The sequence below is a fragment of the Portunus trituberculatus genome, chromosome 49 (genome assembly GCF_017591435.1).
Source record: "Portunus trituberculatus isolate SZX2019 chromosome 49, ASM1759143v1, whole genome shotgun sequence".
NCBI lineage: Eukaryota > Metazoa > Arthropoda > Malacostraca > Decapoda > Portunidae > Portunus > Portunus trituberculatus.
In genome coordinates, this window is record NC_059303.1 from 17,773,209 (window position 1) to 17,780,708 (window position 7,500).

Sequence of the window (7,500 nt, forward strand, 5' to 3'; positions counted from 1 at the left end):
CTGTTCTTTCCTTCCTTCCTCCGTATCTTCATTTCCTCATACATATCCTCTCTCCGCCCCTTTCTTCTCCTTTCCATGCTGCATTTCAACACATCTCATTATAATTGCATATTTTTATTCTTTTCCGTATCGTGAATTGAGTTTCCTGACTTTTTGTGGTAGGTTATGGTGGAAGTGCTGATAATCTTTGCCTTTTATCACCTGCAACATAACTTAAGGTGTCTCTCAGATCAAACCTTACTCCGAAATTCTTCTGATTGCTCCTCCTATTGGCTCTAGTTTAAGTTACACTGGTTTTTAATGGGGTTTATTTTGTGTTTACTGACAGATTAGCTAAACTACCATATTAACAAGGCAACAGGAGAACCCGGCATGCTGTCTCTGTTCCCTTTGAGTATCGGCGTGGTGAGAGACCGAAGCGTTTCTGAATAAGGGTCATAGTGTTTGATAGGATGGCACACTGACAGCCTCGCTCGACATTACTTTGCTGTTGTGTCGCTGGTGTGTTGCTAGTCACTGTCTCGTTGCCTCGTGTGCTGAAGGAATGTCTTGTATCGCGATGGGTGTTGCTTCTTTTGATGGACACTAAATAACTCCATATGGTCTGTTCATGTCGCCACTCACAGCCTTCCTTCCCGTCTCTACAAGTTGCTGCCGCGCTTCATATAAATTGTGTACATGTTGGGCGGTATCTTCCGGTGAACCGAATGAGGTTTAAAGGATACAGACAGAGTTTTTTTTTTTTTTTTTTTTTTTTTTTTTTTTTTTTAAGCTCTGAAACTGTGAATACGCTTAGTTGAGGAATGACTACTTCACTGTTATCTTGTATTCATTGCGTTCTAGTATTTTTTTTTTTTTATGTATACCATCTGGGCATTTGGGTATTTGTCAGGATTTGAATAGTGTTTTTAGGGTAATTTTCCCAGTAACCAGAGACAGGATGATAGACATACAAGCTTCATTTCTGACAGGCATACAACCACACAGACAAATAGACAGAGAAATGAAGGAACGGAAGAATGAACTGAGAAAGACAGTGACAGACCAACACAAAAAAATAGACAGGAAGAAAAGAAAAGACAGGCGAACAGACGGATAGAGAAAAACAGACCAAGAAAGGAACAAACGGAAGAATGGCCAGAGGAAAGCAGTGACAGACCAACACAAACAGATGAACAGGAAGAAATAAAAAGACAGACGAACATACGGACAGAGAGAGACAGCCCAACAAGACCAGCACACAGACAGACACATCCACACGTCAGACACGACCCCACACCCTCACTGAGATAAGAGATCGAGTGCCGGGCCGAGGACATGTTTCCTGGCTCATCCCTGCCGTGCCTCCGCCGCGCCGTGATGGAGGATGAGGCAAGGAGATGGGGGCGCCTCTCCCTTGCCTCCCTTGCTGTGGGTGGCGCCAGAACCTAAACTCGTGACGTCAGCGGCGCGGCGACCTCTGAGTGGCTGGGGTGAAAAGGTCTATCGATCTGGCGACCTCGACTGCAACGGCCACGATTCCGTCCACCGATTTGTGTCTAATTTTATCCGAGGCGTGCGGCTGCGGGGTGGCGTGGGGCGGCGTGGGGATGCAGCTTGAAGGCGTGTGATGTGCGTGGAAGTGGCCCCGTCAGGAGGAGGCTGACGAAGGCTGGCGAGGAGAATTGTAACAGCCGAATGACAGTCCCCGTCACCCTCCCCCCGTCATCCCTCGACCCCTCAACCTCAATTAGTAGTCAACAAAATGGCCGTCTCGAGGAAACGCCATGGTTAGCGTGAGGCGTGGAGGAGAGAGGCGGCCACACACACACACACACACACACGTACAGCCATGAGTGTTGTGCTGGTGGTGGTAGGTACTCAGAAAGCTCCCCCGCTCCTGTGCTCAACTCGAGTCCCACTGGAGTGTTCGGCGTGGCGGACAGACAGTGACGGAGATTGAGCCTTGGTGCGACACAACCTGTGATAACCTCTGCCTACAGTGCACCTCATGTTATCAAAACCATTTCAGAGGGTTGTATTTTATCTTTTAATTGTCTTTTTACCTTTATTTCTATGTAAGAGGGATTCAAGCAGAGGACAACAACAACAAAACTGCGAATAAATTATTAGATAAAAGGAGATGTGATGCCATTCCTCATAGAGAATTGTCTAAAAATGTATAAAAAAAAATTGAGTGTTTTCATTACTCTTCACAATTTTTATATCCTTGATAACTTCCTTCCTTACAACTTCTCCTCACCAAGCAATCTGTCGGGGTTCAAAAGATCTGCTGGTGTTTGATATCCTGTGGCATTCCTTTTGATTGAACGGGTCTGCTGCTTCTTACAAAATATTTCGTTTATTGTTTGTCGTTTTCGTTCGGCAAGCTGTCTTCAAAACCATAAACTATATAAACTAATTAAATAAATCTGCCCTGTTTACGGAAACGAGGACAGCCAGGGAACGGAGAAAAGAAGAGTGTAAAGCCAACGAGTTACTTATAATGATAATAATAATAATAATAATAATAATAATAATAATAATTCCAATACTACTTCTACTATTACTACTATCGTTATTATTTCTGCCATCCTCCTCGCCATTATTATTTCCTCTAAGGTTGGGACACTCTCTCTCTCTCTCTCTCTCTCTCTCTCTCTCTCTCTCTCTCTCTCTCTCTCTCTCTCTGTATTCCCAGCGCGTGGTAAAGGGTGACAAAAAGCCTACAAGGGTGGATGGCTGGAGGTCCCTCCCTTAGGATCTAGTCTTTTTCTCTCCCTTTCTTTTTATTGCGTTGCTTTTATTTTCGAGAATCAGAAAGAAATGGAAGGGAAGTTGTCTTTTCTCTTATTCTTGTGTATCGTTTTGTTAATGGGGTTTTTTTATTGTGTCTTTGTGGTACGTCGTATGTTTAGCAGTGGTAGTTATTGTTTTAATAGTAGTAGTAGTAGTAGTAGTAGTAGTAGTAGTAGTAGTAGTGGTAGTAGTAGTAGTAACAGAAGTAGTTGTAGTAGTAGCATCAAGTTCTAGTAGCAGCAGCAGCAGCAACAGCAGCAGCAGCAACAGCAGCAGTAGCAGTAGCAGTAGCAGTATACATAGCAGCAGCAGCAGTAGTAGTAGTAGTAGTAGTAGTAGTAGTAGCAGCAGCAGCAGCAGCGTAACGGGTCAAGCCAGAAAAGAAATGATGCAGTCGTTTGGTACCACTCCAAGGAACTGTTTTAAACTGCGCGCTTGTTAGTCCAGAGAAGGCCGGTAGGCGGCAGCTGGGTCAACCGGAGACTGGGATGTTAGCTACCCGCGGCCGCCATTTGTTCCCGAGACCTGCCACCTAAGAAACGTAATTTTCGTTGTCCAGAAGCTGTAAACCCCTCAAGGAAGGTATGTTGTGACCTGTGATGGGGTGTATAGTGCAGTAAGATTTTGATATATATTAATGGTGTTGAAACACTAAGTAAGATAGGTAACTAGTGGAACATATGGTTGTCTGTTTCCAGAGTTCAATCCAGACACGTACCTTGATATTGTTTAGTAACTTGAGAGTAAGGTGTGTGTGACTGTACCCTGCTGAAGCCACTTTGTCTCGAGGGATGTTAAGGGAGAAAAGGTGCAAGTGACGGAGTGAGAAGAGTGAGTGACAGTGGGAGTGTGCGAGTGTGTGTATTGATGGCAGAGCTTCATATCACAAGGCATGAGATACTACTCATACCGCCATCACTTTCAAAAGGCTCTCTAGTATAATTCACACGTGTTTTTAAGTGTATTTTTAAGATTTTTCAATGATATATTAACGGGATATCCACATTAATAACGGGAGAAGCAGTCTTTAGAACCGGCTATTCATCTCTGTGGCCTTTGAAAAGAGTCGTGGTTTGAGTGAAGCGCTTCGGATTACGGGTCGTCAGTCCACGCGTTCGAAATAGAGGATAGACAGACATATACAGCACCACCACCGCCACAAATTATTCAGATTCTCATAACATAGAAAGAAAAATAGAAAAAAAAAAAGAACGTAGAAGTAAAGAGGAGAGTGCTGAATAACATCGATAGGAGATGGCAAAAATGAAATGGCTTTTCTGGGAAGACGTGAGGACGGACGAGTCGAAAATGGCGCTCGTGTCTGTGTGTGTTGGGGGGAGAGGGGAGGGAGTGACAGATCGACTTGTTATTGTTGTTTTTCATCCCTTTTTCATCATCAGTTCCTCGTAAGCGTCTTGTTACCGAACGTTGATCATTGTCTCCAGTTTGTAAGCCCCGCGCACCCACCAACCCACGGCTGTCATTAGGAAATCACCTCTGCTGCTTTCATCCTCGTAATTAACGCTGGTAGATCCTCGCCTCGCCTCTCCTCGCCTCGTGCAGAGTCTTAAGTGCATTGTAATCAGCAGCGAGGCATCGGAACAATTACTGGAATCTCAAAGTAAATGGAAAGGAAGAATTGTACACCTTAAAATGGAAAGAGAGGGAGAGAGAGAGAGAGAGGTAGGTTCAAAAGGTTCACCTTAGAATGGAAAGAGGGAGAGAGAGGTTCAAAAGGTTCACAAGTTCATAAAGTTCTAGATAACTTAGGGTGTTTTTTTTTTTTTTATTCATGCCATGTGGGCTTTTGACGGGAATTTATGGGCTAAAGGAATACTTTTTAGGGTATCTCCTATCTCAAAGCCCACCCGCTAGGAAACCATTGCCCCGAGTGAGGAAGCCCAACCTGCACTCAGACCGTGGACAGGATTCGAACCCTTGCGCTTGGAGACCCCTCGGACCTCAAAGCGCGCATGGATCCACTGTACCACGGCGGCCCTGATACAGAACGCTTCACTCTTAACCATTATGTCTACGCAAACTAAACCAGGAGCCAGGAAATAAAAAGGGAAAAATGGGAAACGAAAGGCAATGTGTGAAGTTCTACAAATACAGGCGAAGTTCAAAAGATTCGAGTCAGTAGATTGGAGTGGTTTGGAACGTTTCAAAGTGAACCAGGGCTACTTTCACCTTGTCATGACACCGTAGAACAAAAAGAAAAATAGATAAATCGAAAAATAAGCCTTAAAATAAAAAAATAAAAATCGCTGAGAAATTTTGAAAGGTTCGAGGTAGATTTGAGCGATTCGAAGCATTAAGTGAACCAATGAACCTGCGCCATTATATAAGCTTGTTTGCTGCAACGCCAAAACGTCAATTGATCGAGGACGAGACAAGAAACGGAAGGAATGGACGAATGAGTGAGATGAGGTTGACGTGAGATTGGGATGAGACGAGGAGTCAGACAAGTAAGGGAAGACAAGACGTGTTGAAACAGAAGAAAAAAATAAGCTCAGTGTAGCAGACGGCATCCATTCTCTCTCTCTCTCTCTCTCTCTCTCTCTCTCTCTCTCTCTCTCTCTCTCTCTCTCTCTCTCAAGAAAGACGAAGCAATGAAGTAAAAGAACAAGAAGATAGAGGAGGAGGAGATAAAAAAAACACAAAGAATTAAAATGGAGGAGGTGGAAAAGCGAAGGAAGAGGAGGAAGAATGGGGACGAGGAGATGAGAAAGCGAAGGAAGAGGAGGAGGAGGAGGAGGCAGAAGTTGCAACAATTGAGCATCGACCTGCGTAGCTCTACCATTCATTCCGGAGCCTGTGAGTGGGAGGAAGGCCTTCTGGAGAGAAACTTATTCTCCGCTCTTCCTCTCCCATTTTTTCTCCTTCCGCATCCTCCTCCTGCTCCTCGTCCTTCACCACTCACTCCTCCATCCGTTCTTCCTTGCTTCATATTTTCTCTCTCTCTCTCTCTCTCTCTCTCTCTCTCTCTCTCTCTCTCTCTCTCTCTCTCTCTCTCTCTCTCTCTCCTTCTACACTTCCTTCATTACTCTCCGCTACGAAGATTTTCTCTCTCTCTCTCTCTCTCTCTCTCTCTCTCTCTCTCTCTCTCTCTCTCTCTCTCTCTCTCTCTCTCTCTCTCTGACCCTTCCTTCTTTTTTTATTTTCCTTCTACACCGCTTCCTTCATTACTCTCCGCTACGGAGAGAGAGAGAGAGAGAGAGAGAGAGAGAGAGAGCAGTAGTAGTAGTAGCAGGACCACTTTAAACACTCCCTCACCACCACCACCTCCTCCACCTTTACCACCACCACGACCACCACCACCACCACCACAACCATCTCCTTTGTGTGTGTATACGTATGTGAGGGAGAGGGAGAGCGGGAGAGAGAGAGATGTAAAGCGGTGTTAGGTTAGATGCATATCACCTGTTTCATGGCGATCTGTTTGTTCCCTCACGCCCTCATTAAGTGAAGGGGAAGTGCAGCTCCCGGCGAGTCACGAGAGCGATGCTGGAGTGAATTGTTACGACGCATTGTTTGCAAGGAGGCTGGGAAGTGTTGGGCGTTGCGTTGACCAGAGGAGGAGGAAGAGGCGAGTGTTTTGTGCTCGTAGTGTTGTTGGTGCTGCGAAGGAACACATGCATCAAGAGGGCGGAGGAGGGGAGGTGTAGCAGAGAGAGAGAGAGAGAGAGAGAGAGAGAGAGAGACATAACTGCTTTTCCTAGCGTGACAGGAAGCTTCATCCGCTAATTAAAGCTTTTGGAAATGGAGAAAATAATAAAATAGTGGAGGGAAAGAGGAGAGTTTTGTCAGCATCATAAACATCCCCACTTCGGAGCCAGCTAAAAGGATCAGTGATAAAAATCCCCCGCGGCTGAACAGAGTCACAACCCTGCCGCGCCTGGAGCACCCCAAAAGCGACCCAACAACCGCGTGGTCACAGGGGCGAGTTTCCGTCATCCCGGGGGCGCGCGTCCCCTCCCTTCTGGACCCGTACGGCAAAAAATCGCCCGGAATCATTAGTGTCATTCACGGCGGTGGAGGGGCGAGGCGTTTTAAGCCTTACGCCCCGCGGGAAGAAAGGCGGCGCGACGCTGAGGTGGCTGGCGGGGTCTGCTCCGTGTGGCGGCGGGCGGGCAGTGACCATAAGTTTGGCCGCAGACCCGCGTGTCATTCTCAGTGGTGTAGGAGCCAACTTGCCCGCGCTCCAAGATCAACATTTCAGGGGGTTTTAGGGACGTCCCTGAGCTCTCTCTGGGGATGAGGGGAAGGAGGAGGGGAGGAAAACGTAGGAACAGCAGGAGAGAAAGGGAAGGAGAAGCAGGAAGAGGAGTAAGATGAGTCTCTACTTTTCCAGCCCTCGTTCCAGGTTTAGCTTTTGTCTTAACGGCGGCTTATGGCGCGGCCCTGGTGTTAGTGGTGCCACGGCGTGTGTTTTGTGTCCCGGGCAGCCCTGTAACGGCGCCGCCACGCCACGGCAGCGGCGGGGATGGCGGGGCGCTGCTGGAGTTGTTGGAAAAGAAAACATGTTTGTCTGTTTCTTGAATATTATCATTGATGGTGTGATTAAATATTACTTTTCACTACTACTGTTACTGTTGCTCTTGTTGTTGCTGCTTCTGGCGATACTATCTTTACTGTTACTACTACTAGTAGTAGTGGTGCTGCTGCTACTGCTGCTGTTACTGCTTCTGTCTCATGCAGTTATTATAGCGTGGGTACACA

General features: G+C 46.4%; 1 protein-coding gene and 1 long non-coding RNA gene across 3 annotated transcripts in view; one reads left to right on the forward strand and one right to left on the reverse strand.

The window, feature by feature from the left end:
* LOC123499262 overlaps positions 1–7,500 on the forward strand; it is a 60,798-nt gene that overhangs the window by 40,744 nt on the left and 12,554 nt on the right. The window contains exon 1 of one of the 2 annotated variants that reach the window (XR_006672942.1): positions 3,230–3,360. The exons of the other annotated variant lie outside the window; for it this stretch is intronic. This is a non-coding gene — a long non-coding RNA (uncharacterized LOC123499262). Of the gene's footprint in view, positions 1–3,229; positions 3,361–7,500 lie in introns of those variants that run through there. 2 annotated transcript variants of the gene reach the window in all.
* The window catches only part of LOC123499261 (mitochondrial mRNA pseudouridine synthase Trub2-like), a 33,425-nt gene that overhangs the window by 5,356 nt on the left and 20,569 nt on the right, over positions 1–7,500 (reverse strand). The window lies entirely within an intron of this gene.